The sequence below is a fragment of the Silene latifolia genome, chromosome 5, assembly GCF_048544455.1.
Source record: "Silene latifolia isolate original U9 population chromosome 5, ASM4854445v1, whole genome shotgun sequence".
Lineage (NCBI taxonomy): Eukaryota > Viridiplantae > Streptophyta > Magnoliopsida > Caryophyllales > Caryophyllaceae > Silene > Silene latifolia.
The window spans coordinates 35762717-35782699 of NC_133530.1; the positions used below are offsets into that span (position 1 = coordinate 35762717).

At 36.2% G+C, this 19983-nt stretch overlaps 2 long non-coding RNA genes across 2 annotated transcripts in view; both read right to left on the reverse strand.

Annotated features, from left to right (window-relative positions):
- Positions 1 to 19983, reverse strand: part of LOC141656061 (uncharacterized) — a 241084-nt gene that overhangs the window by 161168 nt on the left and 59933 nt on the right. The gene's annotated exons all lie outside the window — the stretch shown is intronic.
- On the reverse strand, positions 14948 to 15921 carry LOC141656060 (uncharacterized). The gene is made up of 4 exons (XR_012548313.1): positions 15765 to 15921; positions 15506 to 15597; positions 15154 to 15270; positions 14948 to 15053 (listed from the first exon to the last, which is right to left on the reverse strand). It is a non-coding gene; the product is annotated as an uncharacterized LOC141656060 (long non-coding RNA).

Below are 19983 nucleotides of genomic sequence, written 5' to 3' on the forward strand. Positions count from 1 at the left end.
AAATTGCATCAGGAGGTCATGAAGATCATCTTTGACATGAGAATCCAACAAACCGTCAATATCGGCCACATTACCAGAATTAACTACTTCGACCTTAGCTGCGTTTTCGCAGTTATACCCTCCATATAAAACATCATCAAGATTGATACTTTCATCATGTAATAGACTATCCCACATCCCATCATACTCAGCAGTCTCGGTTTGATTAACCGTTTCGCCCACATCTTCGACCCACCCCTCATACCCAAAATTACCAAAATTCAAAGACTCAGTAAATTGAGAGTTACCTTTACAGTAATTTTCGGAACCCACGACAGCAGCCTCCTTGGTGAAATTAATCTTGTCATTCACACTCTGGATCTTTCCCTCCAAAATCCCCGCTAATTTTCTCAAATCCTCGATACCCAAATCCTTAATAAACTCGTTATTATCACCCCTTTTAACCTTATGATGATGATGATGATTCAATTCAGTTTTTTTCGCCCCTTTCTCAGCATAATACCTAGTAATTAATTCGTTGGGACCATCGGGTTTGGAACACCAGAATTGAGGGACGTTAGGTTGATCAGCTTCGTAGAAGATGAGAAGTAAATCAACATCACAAAGAGTAGAAAGCTCTTTAGCTTTCTTAAACACGGTTGATTTCCGCTCCTTGAAACCCTTCTTCTCCTTGATTGCTTTACAAACCATCTTTGATCTTCTTAGTTGGTTTTTTATTCTGGTTTGTGGTGAAATTGGGAGTGAAATTGTGATGAACAGTAATTGTAATTGTAAATTGATGGAGGGAAGCAAGTCTGTCTGTATATTATAGTTGAATTTGAGATTGAATTGAAGACGGTTAATAGGGTTAAGCGGTAATAATAAGAGGCGGGAGCGGGAGGAAACAAGCGCGTTTTTGCATATACTTGTTGAGTTTGAGTTTGAATTGTTGTCGGTTAATAAGCTAGGTTAAACGGTAATAAAGCAGGAGCGGGAGGAAAGCGTGTTCTTTTCACTGTTTGACCCATGTAAATTGATGGGCTTAATGGCTTATCGCATAGATTGGGCTTATTGTGTCCCAAAATCTAATTTTAACGCCGTGTTATATTTACTTTCGTAAATTGATTTTCGCATTATATATTATACTTAATACAATTATATTTTTCATTTGCTAGTCGATATGTTTCATACAAATTTAATTAATGGCCCAAACCAATCTAATTAAAATTACTCAAGTTGAAAATGTTAACCCGAGATTTGAAATAGACTTGAATTGAAGAGCCCAAATGTGACATGAACCTTGAATTGACTCGAGCTTTGGGGGGCACGAAACCGAAATGATACTTTGTGAAATGACCTGAAATAACTAAGTTTAAATCACACTTAGTATCTAGTATTATTTCTATTTGCGGTTTTTTGATGTTATGGGAGTATCAAGGTAAGCGAGCACTGATAGAATATTTTTAGTTATTAAGACTTTCCCTAAAAATATTACTTCGTAGGTGTTTACATAGTAAAAACAATCCTATTTATTAAAATAACCATATAACTGAGTGTCGTTCTGTGGTTGAAAGTTCATCATTTTATTTATTTTTAAATAGATGGACCACGCTACTCCATGTTCTCCTATAATCATTTATTTATAGAGTCAATTATTTTTTATACTCCGTACAACAATCAAGTTGAATAATTTAGTCGATAATGTGACCGTTGTGAATTACCCATTAAAACTTAAATAAATTACGAATTAATAACCCTTAATCATGATATAAAAATAACAAAATCAGTCATGTCCGCCTACTTTATAATTTAAATGAAAATTAAATATATGAAAATACTAAAAAAAAATTACGTTCTTAAAATATTTGCAAAAAAAAAAAACTGAAATAAAATGTCAATAAAAAATCAGTCGTCATAGCTCTACAATCGACATTTTTAACAATGTAAAGAGTGAGAGCCAACAAAAATAAATTATGAGAAATAATTAAAATAACAGTTTTAAAATATTGAAAAAATTATTTAAACGGAAAAAATTACTAAAAAATATTTATAAATAATTACATTCGAGTAAATTTTGTAAATAGATCAAGAAATCTTCATATTAAATGACAAAATCTAGAAAATACAAAAATTAATGAAAGAGAACATAAGAAATGCAAAGTAAAAGAAAAGAAGCTGCTTAGAATACAATGTAGGATGGCTGGGTAGTACTGAGGCAGAGACTATTAACTAAGGACAAGATATTTAGAATGTTGGGTAGTACTGAGGCAGGTTGTGATTTATGTGGTAATGGAAATGAGGATCATTATCATCTTTTTTTCAACTGTCCCTATTGTATCAGGTGCATTCATTTGCTATCTAATTGGTGTGAGGTTACATTACCTTAGCTTCCACAGCTATTGAAGATTGGTGGTGCACTAAGAAATACAATTCTCAAAGAGAACATGATATGGTAGCTGCAATTTATCAAATCTGGTGGGTTAGAAACAATTGCAGGCTGACTCATTCAATATCTAGGCCTGAGTATGTGGTACAGAGGGTCAAAGAGGTTGTGAGGAGTCGTGGTGTAGTCAAGTTTAGGAATATTGCTTCTTTATCTTGGCTAGATCATTGATGTGCTATATATATATAGTCTAAAGCTTGTTTTGTTTTTTAGGCTTGTCATATAAAACTTGTAAGACGATGTAATGTTTGCTCGGTGATGCTATAATACTTCCTTATATTTTACCTAAAATAAAATAAAATACAATGTGGCGACAAAGTCATTTGTAGTTGCATTAGTATATGTTAATGATGTACTTTTGACTGGTGATGATGCATCAGCAATTGCAGCTCTCAAAGCGGGGTTGCATGAGGCTTTCTCATTTAATTCTCAATCAAGGATTTGGGTTTGCCAGATACTTTTTGGGATTAAAAATCTGCATAAATAGCACTGAATTTCTAGTTAATCAAAGAAAGTATATTCTTGATAGACTAACAGATATGCATATGGACAATACAACTGAAGCAAAGTTTCCGATGCAAAGAGGTCTTAAGCTCAGTACAGATGAAGGAGGAATACTGGAAGATCGAGAGAAATACAGAATACTGGTAGGAAGGTTGTTATACTTGAATATGACCAGACAAGATATCAGCCATTCAGTGCACCATTTGAGTCATTTCGTGAGCCAGCCATGATTACCTCATTTTAGTCATTTTTAGGTTGTTGTACATGTTGTAAAATACTTAAAGACAACAGTAAATACAAGACTCTTTAATAGTGTAGATCCCACCTTTCAGATGGGAAGCTTAGTTTTCTCGGATTTGTGAGACTCTTACACAGTTACACGGCGTCTCTTCTTGTAACGCTCTATTGAGAAGTCCGACTTGGCCGATACCCAAACCTTAGCATCAAAACAATCCATAGCCAGATCTCGAAACACCAGCTTGGTCAGCGCAGTTTTCCCGATCCCACTCATCCCAACAACAACAATTGACAAACTTGGATTATGGCTAGCAGCCAGAATTCTGTTTATGACCTCCATTTTATCACTGTCTCTTCCTATTATCTCTCGTGACGATATCATATTCTCACAAGCTTCGGTTTTCCTACTTTCATTGTTAACCATTGTATGATGACACACAATGAGTTCGAAGATGTTATAATGAAGAATGTTTGCCTTATTTATGTCTCAATTTGTCATTGTTTTCTTGGTTCTTTCTGTCCACCATTTCCTCATGAAAGTACTCTGTCAGTCTGTTAGCTGTTTGTGGGGATGATGATCATTGAGAATCGTACAGGTTACAGATTTACAGAGGAAAGTTAGGATATTGAAGCCGTTTGATTAAATTTCATTATAACACTGTTGCCTCAATGACTCAAAAGCTCATGGAGCTCATGTCAGCTAGTTTAGTCGGGAAAGTCACTAAGCGGCCGGTTGCATTATGATTAGATCTGAATGTGGGGTTGTCGTTCTTTCTCTACTAACTTTATAAATTCATTTGAGTTACTTCCAACTTACAAGTAGAATAAGAATTGGTCGGATGTATATAGTTGCATTCAGAATCGCATCTTAAAGGAAAAATCAAAGGACTCGCAACCACAATTAATTAAAAGAACACGAAAGGGTTACAACAATGATCAGGAAGGATTACAATATACTCATTATATTCAAATCAATACAATAATGAATCATATCTAAACTAATTGTGTTAATTATCAAATCAATAAAATCAGAATTAAAACTCCAAATCATCAAGGCTAAAATCATCAACCTCAAATCCCATCAAGAGGTTATGAAGATCATCGTCGACATGAAAATCCAACAAGCAGTCAATATCAGCAACATCACCGGAATTAACTACTTCAACTTTAGCTGCGTTTTCGCGATTAAGATTCAAACTTTGTCCATATAAACCCGTATCCCACATCCTATCATACTCACATAAAACACCAGAATTCATCCCATTATCTTCAAAATTACCAAAGTTGAAAGAGTTAGTAACTTGAGAGTTACCGTTATGGTAATAATCCGAAACCGCCACATTAACAGAATTAACTAGTTGGTCATTAGCGGAGTTATACCCTTGAAATACAACATCATCGAGATGGAAACATTGATCCTCAAATTGAGCATTATTATTAGTTACTTGAGAGTTACTACTGGACAGTAACTTCTCCTCCCTCATGAAATTAATCCTTTTACCCACACTCTCAATCTTTGCCTCCAATACACCTGATAATTCCTTCAACTCCTCCATACCCAAATTTTTAATAAACTCACAATTATCACCTCTTTTAATCAATTCCTTCAATTCTGTTTCTTTCGAGTTTCCCACCACTTTCGCCCCTTTCTCACCATCATAATACCGGCTGATTACTTCGTTGGCGGCATCGGGCTTGGAACACCAGATTTGAGGGACGTTAGGTTGATCAACCTCATAGAATATGAGAAGTAAATCAACATCACAAAGCGTAGAAAGCTCCTTAGCTTTCTTAAACACCGTCGATTTCCGTTCCTTGAAACCCTTCTTCTCCTTGACCGTTTTACAAACCATCTTTTTTTTTTTTTTTTTTTTTTTTTTTTTGGTAAAAGGTAAGTTTATATTATAAAAACGGTAACTATAGTACAAGAGTCATTAGGATGTTACAATAATTTCAAGCTGTGTAACCAATCTATATCATCTTGTTTCACCTTCGTAATGTCCCTACTTCTTATTCGTACTCTAATCTCCTGCATTATCAGTGAGCTAAGCCTTTCGGGAATGAGCAGTTGCATCTCCACCCTGCATCTATTGCGTTGTTGCCATATCTGATAGACCAAGCACACCAGAACAGCATACCACACTCGTTTCTGGATGTGAGACCCAGGATGCTGCATACAGCTTTGCAGCGTATTATGACCTGCAATAGCACCTCCCATTACTTGATTAATAGCAAGCACTACTCTTCTGCTATAAGGACATTCAAAGAACAAATGCTCCTGAGTTTCTATACTTTGACCACACAGCATACAATCTGCATCAGGTGTAATACCAAACCGCAGTAGTTTGCTTTTTGTTTTCATGGCATTATGAGCCCATATCCACCCCAGGAAACTATGCTTAGGCGTGTTCCATGGGTTCCATATCACAGGATACCAATCAACCTTGGGCTGCAGTCCTCTTAACCAGCTGTAGCAACGTGCAGGGGAGTATCCATCAGGTTGATCCTTCCATTTACCATTCACATACCCAGCTGTTAGTTCATTTTTGACCCTGCATATACGCCTCCACACCCAACTTGAGTTTGTGTTAGGCTCATATTCAGTCCATGATCTTCCTTTCAGGTGATTGCATTCCACCCATTTGACCCAGGCAGAGTCCCTACCTTCGTATATCCAGTCCACTAGCCTCCCAATAAGAGCCTTATTCCATGTTTCCAAGTCCTTTAATCCCAGTCCTCCTTCGTCCTTTGTTCTGCACACTGTATCCCAAGCCACAAGGGGTGCTCTCACGTATTCAGGACCCCCATCCCAAACCATCTTTAATTTGTTTGATCTTAGTTTTTTTTTTTTTTTTCGCTTGTGTTAAAATTGGTAGTGAAATTGTGAAAACAGTAATAATTTGTAAATTGATGGAGGGAAGCAAGTATATATACACGAGCTTGAGTTGTTGTTGATGAAGGGTTAAACGGTAAGGCGGGAGCGGGAAAAAGCGCGTTATTGTGATTTGGAAATTTACCCGTTAACTAAGTCGGTTTACTTCTATTACCCGTTTCTGGGCTGGGCTTATCACATAGATTAGATTGGGCTTAATATTATTTTTAACCCTCTTTATTTTGACCCGTTAATATATTATCACTATACTCCCTTCGTCTCGATCCTTTCTTTGTCTTTGATTATAATACGATACCCCTTCACAAAGACTAAATTTAATCATCAATCCCTTACACGACCGTCCTAAAGCAAATGTCGGGCTCAAAAGAAAAAAAAACACCCAATTAACATTTGATTAAATTCATATATCAATTTTATTTTGATTACCTGTATCTATGATAAATACTGACATAATCAAATATGGAAGTTATCAAAATAAAATAATTTGTTACAAAATAAACTATTCTTTTACTCGTATAAGTTTCATTAACTTATTAGTTGAATTTTGTGTTATCGACTAATCTTTTGCTAAAAATGGTCATACCAAACAATTTGTGAAATTTAATGCTCGTTTTTATTGACGTAATTAATTTTCGCAATACTTATTTGATTTAAATAATACCTTTTGCGTTATATTTTAAGATTATCACAAATTTTTGTTTAATACCTATTTTAGGTAAGACTGACCCAATAACATTAACCCCAACAAAATTACTTAATAGAAAAATAAAATAATATTTTTATTTTAATAACTTAATAATTTAAATTGATAACTTACACATTTAGGTATGTTAAGTTTTCAAAATAAAATAAATAGCTTAATTGATAACTTTCAGAAATGCAGGAGTTGAGAGGTCTTGGGTTCGACTACCAGCTGAGGCGATGATCACTTGGCCACTGCAGCCCCCGAAAAGAGTGGCTTACATGGTCCATGTGATGGTGCGGGAATGCATGGGCCCGGGAGGGATTCAACCCCCTCGTCATCAAAAAAAAAATTGATAACTTTCCCATTTTTTTAATTCTCAAGAATTGAACATCTCAATCAATCGATTCTTAATCATAAAATTTAAATTAAATGTAAACAATTGTTCAATGTGGTAAATATAAATTATTGGACAACTTTAAGTTCTCTTCCATTTTTCTAAAGTACTTTGTTTTAATATATGTTTTGGGGGTTTATTAGGGCGTGACTTCAATTCTGACTGACTCAATGAATAACTTGGGTTGCGAGAGTCGGTTGTCGAGTTGAGAAATGAGAATGGTGTAGTGGGTAAGTGCACAGGATGGGTGGTCGTATGTATTAACTGTTTTTCAAATTCTCTCATCGTTTAGTTTTATCTTATGTATTCATGTAAGTAGACCTGGACTTTGGTGCGGGTCATCCCGGCCCGCACTGATCCCGCCCGCCATCTCGAGCTCCCTTTTTCCTAGCCCGCCCAACCCGCTCAGAAGCCCGCCTAACCCGCTTGTAATACCGGGCCGGGCTCGGGTTGTGTAACTAGTAACCCTGGCCCAGCCACTGGCCCGCATTAGTGGATATCGTAGGGGAAATTGTTTTTTTGTGATCGATACTTGTGTAGTGCTTCTTACGATGATTCGCATAATCTAAAAATAATTTCAACTTATATATTTTTCGGAACATCAAATATCATCTGAAACATTTCCTAACTTATTACGCACATGATTTACTGTCTAATTTTTTCACTTAGAACTCGTAATTTGGGGCGATGATAAACATTTGGCTCTATTGTAAAGGTTTTGCACTTTGGCCTGTTTACTCGGAATGTATATTTAAGTTGTAAGTGCTTTAAGTATCAAGCATAGACCATTGACCTCTTTTCCCTTTTTCCTCCCCGCATATTTAGGCAAAATAATACTAAGACGATGTTCAAGCTGTAAATGCCTCTAATCAATTACTATAGTGCTTTAACAGAACAATCACAACTAATCCCAACACCGGGGATATTCTAGATGGGTTAAGCTATACTTCCTCCGTTCCATATGATAATTTACGTTTGCATTATGCACGTATGCCAATGCTTGTTTTATTTTGTTCATTTCTTTAGTTACATATCATTAAAAATTACAAAAATTTAATTTTCATAATGCACTCGGTAAGATGATTTAAACAAGATCTCACATGACTATCTTTTATGTTATACGTTAGAAGTTGTATTGAAGATTCTTCTCACTTATGAATAGTGCCCAAAAATCAAACGTAAACAAATCAATGGAACGGAGGAAGTATGTTTTTGGCCCTAATTGAAGATTACTGCGCTACTCGAAGATTTGGTTTTCATTTTTGGTCCTTTTCTCCTCCGTCAGAAATGGTCATTGTTACCTTGTGAAAATACCTGAAACGTTACAAGAGCCCTCACAATCCTAAAAAACATCGACACTCTTGAAGACTTGTTTTGATACAAAATTTCGGACTGGCAAAGAGATACAAAATTTCGGACTGGCAAAGAGAGGGATATTTTTAAAACTCTTTCGTAGAAGTTGTTCGCTATTTTAGCTTCAATGTATTATAGCCGAAAACATTGAAAAAGTGAGTATTCCAGAAACCAAGTTCATAGTAAAACAAAGAGAGGCTGTTTGGAAAATTAAAGATATGTCATACAAAGGTTATGTATATTCTCAAAAACACATAAAGCATCCTTCTTATCTAAATGTTCTGGAAAATAAACTTTATTCAGGATGCAAATTCCATCAAGATCGATACAATATTTAACAAGCAAAACATTTAATGGGAAAAATGTCTTGACACAGTTTAAACAGATAAGCCAGTAGTATTATGCTTGCATCACGAACACGGTTCCATAGTAGGTGAACCTGCAGCAAAGAACAATGTAAGTTTAAAGCTCAAAAGAAAGCCAATGATTAATATGTAACTGCTCTTATCAGATACCCTATGAGAATCATTTATGTTCTTCCTTGATTCCTTAACTTACTGCCCAATTATTAATTTTGGTTGCAAAACTTTACACCCACAAGTCCACAACAGGTATTACTGAAGGGACATTCAAGACGATGTGATGTCCGTAATTAACTTTCCAAGTCACTATCCTGCAACTTAAAAGTGAAGACTAATGCTAATTCTAGAACTCAACCAACCTATTTGATGCATATATGCATTTCAGTTCAATATCAATAATTCTTGGGACAACAAGGAGACCAGAATCAAATCAATATATGTATTAACTAATGATGATAAGCATCAAATGGGAGAAAATTATCACTACACATTAGTCGAATGGTACTTGGTAACTTGGATAGCAAATTGGATATGCTTTATATGATAACATTATTGCCATACATAACATTCCAGTTGCACACAATCCAAAGTAAATCTAGATGAAAAAATGGAACATAAATACGAGGCAGCAGAGAGAAAAGTAACATTGGTCATCTTCCGTAAAGATGATTCAATGACAAGTTGAGGTGCTCTAGTCGAATCAATCGATTACAACTTCTTGGTATTTCTCCATTAAAAGAGTTATTGTTTAGCAACGGCATGAATAAACCTCGAGGAAAATTGGTTAGCTCCAAGTCCAACTCGTTCCTCCTCAAGTCCAGTACTTTAAACTAGACCTGGCAAAACGGGTTAACGGGCCGGGTTCGGGTCGGGTCAATTCGGGTCGGGTCAGTTCGGGTTTCTCATTGATTTTGGGTTAACTCGGGTCGGGACGGGTCATTTCGGGTTTCGGGTCTGTTTTGGGTTTGTTGTCGGGTCTGTTTCGGGTCAAGCGGGTCGGGTTGTTTCGGATCGGGTCATTTTCGGGTCAATGAATAATAGAGAAATTGTCATTTCAAATCTTTTCGGTTCAATTAGAGTTATATTTTGTCGGGTCATTTTCGGGTTTTGTGGTTTTAGATCGGGTCATTTTCGGGTCAGGCCAGTTCGGGTCAAGAAAGCCCGGGTCATGTTCGGGTCGGGTCGGGTCAATTCGGGTTTTCGGGTCACATTCGGGTGATGTAGTTCGGGTCACTTCGGGTCTCGGGTCAGCTTTTTCGGGTCGAGTCAATCGGGTCGGGTTGCTTTTGCCAGGTCTACTTTAAACCCACTTAAGCTACCTAGAGCAGGCAATAACCCCGACATCTTGTTGTTTGAAAGTATAAGGGTATTGAGTGTGTATTTTGCCAATTGAATCTAGAAATGGCCCTTTCAACTGATTATTTGACAAGCTTAGAATCGGAAGCTCCGACTGGGACGCAAACAAACTCAGTACTTCGTCTATACTAATCTAACATCAAACTTTTAGCAACAAGACGATTTCAATCAGCTAATGTAAGGAACACAAAAATAGCTCATTCAAATTGTCATTCTTACCACTACAACTTCTTCCAACATATTTAATCACCTATATATTATTTCATCTATAGTAATTTTAATATCAAACTCCTAGCAAAAACACAATTTCAATATGCTAATGTAACCACAAGAAAAATAGATTCAAATTCGTCATACCTCGGCCCGAGTAGCAATCTCACCCCGGACAGCATATTCACATTTCAGCACCTAGAGATAAAACCATAGCTAAAGTAAAAAAACTTGTCCGCTATATATAACAGCTGAATTTCATCGCAGCAAAAGCCTCTAAAGTTCTCATATTTTTAGTTGCAAACTAAATACAAGCACACACTAAGCTAATTTCCAAACCATCAAATGGCCAACATCAAACCAATACAACACCCTAGTCCATAAAAGATCCACAACAAATATTCCCGCTTTTTCACTAAAACGTATTTTAACGGAAGTTCTTAAATAATTGAGACGGAATCTAAAAAAAAAAAGAATCACAAAACTATATACAAACCCTGCCAGCTAAAAAAATACAACATTGCTCGGAGAGTTGGAGTTTAAAGTCCAATGTCTAAGGCAGATACTCCAAAAACTTTGTCTGCCTAATTCTGATACGGCAAAAATCAAATCACACTATCCTATAATAAAACCTTATCCAAGAGAGTTGTTAATAAATCAAATCATTTAATAGCATAAGAGATTAACAGTATATTAAGTTGCAAAAGACTGGTTCAATGACCAATAATAATTAGGAGTACTTAAAGCTAGGGGTGTTCATTCGCGGTTCGGTTCACCGAACCTCTAATTTAATTCGGTTCGCACGCGGTTCGGTTCGGCAAAACTTCGAACCTAAACCGCACCATTAGAAACGGTTATAAACGGTTCGGTTAACCACTTTAAATTGGTAATTAGCGGTTCGGTTACCGGTTAACCGATAATCGTTCTATATTAATTTTTTTTTTTTTCAGTTTTCGTTAATTTTTTCGAATAGTTTAATTAAATTTTCATTATATATTATACCCAACAATAAAGTTAATAAGCTAAACTTTAGCATTAATCAATTTAAGAAATTTTAAATTTGGATACACTAAGAAAATTAAACGAAAGAACAGTTTTTTATATAATATTTTAATTTTTTGCTTACTTTTTTGTGAAACGGTTCGGTTCGCGGTTAACCGGTTATCTAAAATTGCGAGCCTTAACCGAACCTTTTCCATAATAAAGTTAACGGTTCGGTTCAACGAACTGCTTCATCGAAACGGTTCGGTTAATCGAACCTTAAAAATGGACGGTTTTGCGGTTCGGTTATTACGGTTCGGTTTTGTAACACCCCCATACTCCAAGTGCCTTACCAGGACCACTCAGGTATAAGGATGCCACCATCTCGGTTACCCGAGGCATGATATTCATAAGACAATAACGAAACAACTTTAAATAATATAACTTTAGTGAAAGGTTAAGTGGTCCTGGTAAGGCACTTGGAGTATGGGGGTGTTACAGGTTTATTCTGAACACCCCTACTTAAAGCTGCTGTGACACCCCCATACTCCAAGTGCCTTACCAGGACCACTTAAGGTATGAGAACGTCACCATCTCGGTTACCCGATGCAATGATAATCAAATGACAATGAAGAAACATATTTAAATAGCAATATAGTTTAAAATGATTACATTCCAAATGCCAAAACTGCTAAAAGTGAAATACAATGTTCTCAAGTCCAAAAGTGCTAAACAACTAGTCCAAAACAGCGGAAGACTCTAAGACTGCATCGTGGTGACTCATCCCAGCTGATCCAAGCGCATCTCCTCATACCTGCTCAACAACTGCTCATCACCCTCGAATGGATCACCACAGTTTTTAAAACAATTAACGGGGTCAGTACTAATTACACGAAAACAATGCCACAATGAAACAAGTACACAAACAGTTCAAACAACTCAGCATAACCCCAATCTCCATCTCCAATCTCCACATAACTGACTACACACTAAAGTGTGTAGCCCTGCCAGAGTACCCATCGCAACGGTACTCCTCGCCGCGATGGGGGACCGCAGCCGTTCCCATCTAAGCCCCGCTCATCTCCATCGAGCGATAAACCCAAGTTCATTAATGTGCACATCCCTCTGTGGCGGGTTCCAGGCGAAGCGAATCAAGGGCGTGAAGCCACTCCAAGTGACTCCACTCGGCCAGGGACGCACCCGAAGATCACAGACAGATACAAACCAATCAACAGTAGAAAATCCACAACCAACCAGATCAACCAACATTATACGTAATCAATAGTCACAACAACAATCACCACACAATCATGTAACTAATACTGAGTAGGGAAAACCTACCTGCAATGCAAACACCGATAATAGACGATCAAGCAGCTAACTCAGAATCTCTCCTCAACGAATCCTCCTCCTATAATCAAAACTATATTCACATAAGCCACCAAAACCCCAAAATCACCCAATTAGGGTTTAACCAACTTTAACAAAACAATATAAAAATTATATGTAAAGCTTACCCTCGACTCAAGGATTACAAAGATGTAAATAACGACGAAATCCGACACTCCTAGCTCCGGGATTTGCTAATAATGCGGCAAGGATGAATGAACGTAACTCTTAATAGTCTCTTGAAAGTTTTTAGGTTGAAAAAGTGTTTTAGTAAAAAGTGACGGAAGTCTTATATACCAATCCGCATTATTAACAAACCCGTCAAAAATCACCCGTCAACCGACTTACTCGATCGAGTGACCCTTACTCGATCGAGTACCAAGCTTACTCGATCGAGTACCCATCAGACAGAACACTATTTCGTAAAACAACTTACTTACTCGACAGAGTAAGCCCCACTCGATAGAGTACCCAAAGACATAGAAAACCGTAGTATTACAGCTACATCAATGACAACCCAAAAAAAAAACAATTAAAATTAACAACATCCAGCATAACAGTACAAACAATAATACGCAAGATAATCATCACCCATCAACTTAATTACGAGTACTTAACATTGCAGCAGTGACCTATCTCCATGACCCAATGACGAAAGCCACTTCAAAAATATCAGTCGTTTGCGACATCAATGGCTCCCCAAATGACTAAAACAACTTTAATCAACTCCCATATATGAGATGTTGGTGAAGCATACAAAGCGTCACAATGGAGGTAACATTGATTAGCTGATTACTAATTCATGACCTATCACTACCACCCAAAGCAACAATGCCAAATCACGTAACTCCGGTGATAGATACTCAAACATAACACCATAGAAATACCCCGCCCCCAAATCCTACAACCAACATCGTGCTAAAAAAACCTAGTGCTGCACATGCCACACTCTACTTTACAACTCTCTGGAACTGTAACATCGTAATCATACTGTAATCATTCTGATAAAGTACAACAAATAATTCCGCCAAAACAATAAACTAACATGGCTACACTGCCAATAAAACATGGGAGTCGGGGATAATAGAGGTCAAAGAAATATTTTTTGCCATGTAACAACATGAAAGCAGGTTCGCAGTCTAAGATTCCCTATTTCCTTTTCGATTTAATATTACGAAACAACATTAAATTGTTATCCTAATTGCTACTGCTTCTAGCATAGCATTTTACCATCATCCAACAATAAGAAACAACACATGGGTAAGATGTCGTACATCCAATCCCTAACCTCCCAAACGGCCACTAAACGTAAGAAGCATTTCCAGATAATTGGCAAAAATTGCCAAGTAGCATCCCACAATTTGATGCCAAAACATAATAAAACAATAAATTCAAAAGGGTTTAATGTTGCTTAAGACCGTCTTAAGCTTACAATATAGTCATTTGAGCTAGCATTCAATGTACCACATCACATAAAAAAAAGCCTTGTTAAGCTTAAGACGGTCTGTACTAATATTTTATACGGTGACATCAGAACTAAACCAACAAAGATACACACTTTAGTTTAATTACCTCCTTAATGTCCCTTTTGGTGAGGCTGCCCCTTTGAGAATCACCTATTAATCACCTATTTAACCCGATAAATCAAACCTTTTCCTTGTCGCCATCTCGAATAGCCACCCGTTTGAATAACTCCCCTAAAACTAAACAACAATGTAAATAGATTATGTTAATAAAACATGATATAAAAAGCCAAAAGATGGATAGTGCGAAATGTGAATCGAGTTGAATAAACAGTACAAAACAATCGGGAAACTCACCCCCGAATAATCATCCGGAAATAGAGAGAGAAGGATAAAGTAGAAGAGAATCAACCATATGAGTCTCGAAGATGGCCTCGTCAGACTGAAAATAAGCCTATGTAAAAGGGGAAAGTTGGAGTTAGGATCAAAAACATAAAATTCAACAGAGTATACGGAAAATAAACCTGGCGGCAGTTAAATAAATAAATTCGAAATAACAGCGTAAAAGGGAAAAGTTAAAGTTAGAAAAACCTTGAAATTTAACAAGGTACAAAGTAATAACTAACAGATTAAAAGGGAAAAGTTGAAGTTAGGAAAAACCTCAACATCAGTACCAACGGAAAAAAAAACCCAACAAATTTGGCAACAGCTTGCGAGTTCACTAACCTTTTACGAGCACTTTGAGGAATTCAAGCCCCAGAAGCATTTCCACGACTCCATCTTGAGGATCGGAACTAACAAGGCCTGCACTTAAACGACAACAAAGCGAACAATGATTAGGGTAAACGGACCATCAGTACACTAGTTAGCTCGATCAATACCATCATAACAAACCAGAAAATACCTGTAGTAAAATGCGGCGACACAACTCTATAATTGACAGGGCTCTATTCCAGAGGTGGCAGCAAGCGATATCAAGCCACAATCAACAACATAGTCCCAACAACAAGCGTAATAACACCTGCAACAACAGACCAGGAAGACTTCTAAATAAACAACAAAACAAAAAAATGAAGCAATTCCAGCCCCGGGAGCATTTCCACGGATCCATTCGACGGACTAACAAACCTTAAATGTAAAGGATAACATAATAATAAACAATAATGAGGGTAAACGGCAACGGAAATACATACTCAACTGAACAATCGAACAAGCTAAACAAACGGGTAAAAAATCTAGAACAAACCATAAAATACCTGTAGTAAAATGCGGTGACACAACTCGAAGTGGCAGCAAGCGATATCAAGCCACAATAAACAACATAGTCCAATAGCAAGCATAATAACACCTGCAACAACAAACCAGGGACACTACTAAATCAACAATGAAAGAAGAAAATGAAGCATCAATAGCCAGGAATCAAATGGAGTACAATAAAAATCGAATGTACTCCGTAACTACTTTAACTTTACAAATGTACAAAAAAAGGAGAAAAATGGGAAAAAAAAAATTGACCATGAAGAAAGAGTTGGGGGATTGAACAAGGCGCTTGAGCTTGTGCTTCCTCTTCTCAAGCTCAGCTGGTGGGTTGATCTGGGTTAGCAAAATGGTCTTTTAAGTGCAGAATCAAACATGTTTCTAGAGAAGAAAAAGTTTCTGACGAATGGCATCGACTCTTTTCATTGTTTGGAAACAAAAGTACAACATGCCGCATCTTTGGCATTGTTTAGGTGAGATAAAATGTACTGAACAATGCAATATGGCAATGACTCCATTCACTCTTGAGGAATTATATGAAACAATTAATTACGACCCAAAACTAGAAATCAAATTAAACAGTTAAAGGAGAATGAAAGGAGTGTTATTATATATTGGAAAATACAACAAATTGAATAGAAAATCTAATGTTGGCAGCTCAAAGCATAAAAATTAAAAAGAGAAATATAAATAGAACAGATTAGTACTAATAGAGTAATACATAACTGAAAGAAGACCTAAAGAAAAGATGAAAAAGAGAGAGATGATAAACAACAACAGGAGATGGGAATTGAAGAAGATAAAGCTGCGATTGATGCGCGGCGGAGTGAGAAGAGATTTTTTGAAGGTGAAGACGTGAAGTAGGCGTCAAGAGCTTGTGAACTTGACCAGCAAAATGAGAATCAAGAAATATGAGGGAAAATTGTATAACGGTTTATTTGGCTAAAGTGTAATGAGTATAGAGCAAAAACCTCAAAATGAAAGACAGAGAAACTTAAATTGATGAGAAATAGTAGTCACGAAATACCTGAGTTTGGGAAAGTAATCGCCGTGTGAGGATCAAGATGAGCAAATGAGCGTGATTATGAATTAATTAAATGACCCAAGCAAAAAATCTACAAATGGCCTCAGGAAAGAAATTTAATCAGGTATAGAGTATAACTAACATCGAACGCAACAATCTGGAAATAATTGACTTCCAATCGACGCGGATACTACCTTTAAGGCATCACGAGATAGACATGTATCAAACGTTTTAGCATTCCACTATAATCCAGAACATACTCGAACTTCAACAAATTCAAAAACAAAACAACAATCACAAATTCGAAAACCTAAAAGCAACATAAGAAAAACAGCCAAATTAAAATGTGAATCAAAAGAGCAAGGGGGGTTACCAGTAGCAGGCGGAGCGGAAAAATAAGAACGTCACATACTCACATAACTTTCCTCCAAAGTGAAGCCTATAATTAAAACTGAAAGTTAATAAACAAGTGGATTTAATCCTTATATATACAACAAACACACCTCAACCTCCAAATCATCTGATGCTTTGAAAAATCGAGAAAAATGAAGAAATAAATCAGGAACGAGAATGAGAACAGTAATAAATCCCACCCCAGGGCCTTTGCCAAATGAGAACAGTAATAACCAAAGCAATAATAACAATAATAATAAGAATAACGCTAATCGGCGACAAACACACAAAAAATGAGAAAGATGAGTTCACCAGTTCTAAGATAAGCGGAGATCGGAGCTAAAATCATGGTTGTTCCCGCCGTTGTCATCCAGAAGCAGCATCGTCATCGCCATCGCCATCACATCAACACCTTATCGTCATCACCATGACACCAAGTGATTAAACAAGGATACCAATTGATCACCCTAATTTCGACAGCATACATGATTTGCCCGATATGAAAATCGATCTCTATATGACAATGAAGGGGATAAGAAAGAAATTGAAACTAATACGAAACTAAAACTAATAAAGATGGAGAAATAAATTACCATGTGACTGATGTGAGGAGGGAGATAAGCTGAGAGTAGAAAGTGGGGTATGTGGGTGGAGGGAAGGAGTGGTCTATCAAGAAAGATGGAAAGGTAGAATGAGAGGCAGAGAATAAAAGAGGGTAAACGGAAGGTCGGGATTGAGAGGCAGAGAGCAAGGGCTGGGATTGGAAGGGCACTATTCATTGCTACAGTTACATCAAGTTTGCTCTTTTTAAAGTGTAAGGATGTTTGAGAATTTATTAGGGCATGATTTCGATTTTGATTGGTTCAATGAATAGATTGGAGAAATGAGAAGGATAATAGGGGAAAAAAGCCCATTGCAATGGGTGAAAGACGTACGACAAAAACAAATAGTATCATTTATTTAACTTGTTAATATATTATATATTACTAGGTTTAAACCCGTGAAATTCACGGGTCTGCGTTTAAAATTTTAAATAAATATACCTAATCATATATGTTGAAGATGTAATTTATTTCGAACTATTATCTATATATGATCTATCATATATTGTGCTCATTAGCATGATTAAGACATGATAAATGAATATTAACGTTGGATATGGAAAATACTAAACTCTATAACTCTATATTAAGAGTTATATGTTCATATGTTATACTAAAACTTTAACCTAAATATCTGGGTTTGACATAAATCTTGAGCAACTACTTTTTTGAATCCTAGTCAACTAAAAAAGAGCCTAAAAGTTGGGTTAAAAACTTAATTTGATTTTATTCACTAAAAGATACCTACATACATCAACATTCATTGCATGAGACAATTTTATACCCTAGACGGTTTCTTTGTGTAAAAAGACAACTCATTACTACCATTATATAAGTAGTTTTCTTATTAATGGCTCGTCTTATAGTATAAAACCGTCTTAGCTTATACTATAGTTTATGTAAATTAAAATAAAGGAAATACATAACATTTATGAGATAATAACTAATAGCGTAGTAATTATTCCCTTAGTAAAATAAATTAAGACAGACATCTATGCCGACATAAAAAGGAAGACGCACATTATAACCATTTGTGTTAAAGATAATAAAGCCAATGCAAAACAGGGGTTTTAATGACTACCAAACTCAACCTCACAATACACAAACACAATAATAACAAAACCCAAATGCAAAGAGCCAAAGAGCATGATCAGTTGCCTATTACCACTTAATGCCATTATCAATTTATAAAGCAACCTCACAAAAACAACAAAGATCCACATTAATTGATATCTTTCTTCATTTTCTATTTCCAAAAATTGGAATTTATATTTCTCCAGTTTTAACTTCCTAAAAGTTGGGTGTAGTTACATGGAATAGAATATTGGTCACGATCGCTGGCGAATATCAACCGTGATGCATGGCCCGATGAGTAGTAGTACCTTGATTTTAAATTTGGTTTCGGCTGTGAGCATAAGTATGACAACAGGATTATGGCAACAAGAGTGTAACGGGAAGCCATAGTGATTCTAAATTGGTGTTTAGATTTTTTGAATTGTGACTGATGGAGGATTGGGTCTGTTTGACAATTTATACTGATTTTTGTAGGGCATATTTTGGGTCAATTATTTTATGGTTATGAAAAAGATGATTTTCAAAGATAGCTGAAAATTCATAACGGACTTATTCGATCGATATAATCCTGGAAGTATTAACTGCAATTACTGAAAATATGTTACGTAATCAAGTTAAATTTTGAAGGAATCTCCATGATTTTAGCAACATATCAAAACCTACTATATTTGTGATTTCCTTCCTTATTCGGGTATAGTATTATATTGTATATTGTATATTTTATTAATTATTAAATAAAAATGGAATATTCTATTCAATATGCCATATACTGCATATTTTACTCTTTCCGGTTGGTTTACTTTTTTTCTTTGTTTAATTACTCTAATCGCTTATATGCTTGCCACATTAGACCGAGATTGATATTTTTGATGACACATCAGCATACTTGGCAACTGCATTAGAGCAACTCCAATGGTTCTATATAAGGACTTGCTTGCAATTATTGTAAATTATCAAGCATGTTGCTCACCATTGGAGTATAAAAATTTGTTACCGCTTGTAAGCCGATGTAGCTTTGTCAAGCTACGTAGCTTGAAATAAAATAAGTAACTACAAAACAATAAAATAATTTATATTTTAATATTTATATGTTATGTGGAGCCATGTAAGCTAAATCTATTGTAGTTCACAAATTCTTATTTCAGACCGCAAGATCCGCCTTAAATAGTAAGACGGATACCGCTTCCTCTCACAAAAAACCCATTTAGGGAGTGAGTGGGAAAGCACATGGGGGTGTTCCACCACCCATGTGCTTCACACTTGTGAGAGGTCTTATTGTTTCAGACGGAACTTGCGGTCTGAAGCAAGACGGACTGATTGTAGTTTGTCATTGGAAGAGGTTGTAGCTTGGAAGCATTGTTGCTTAGAAAAATGATGGGACAAG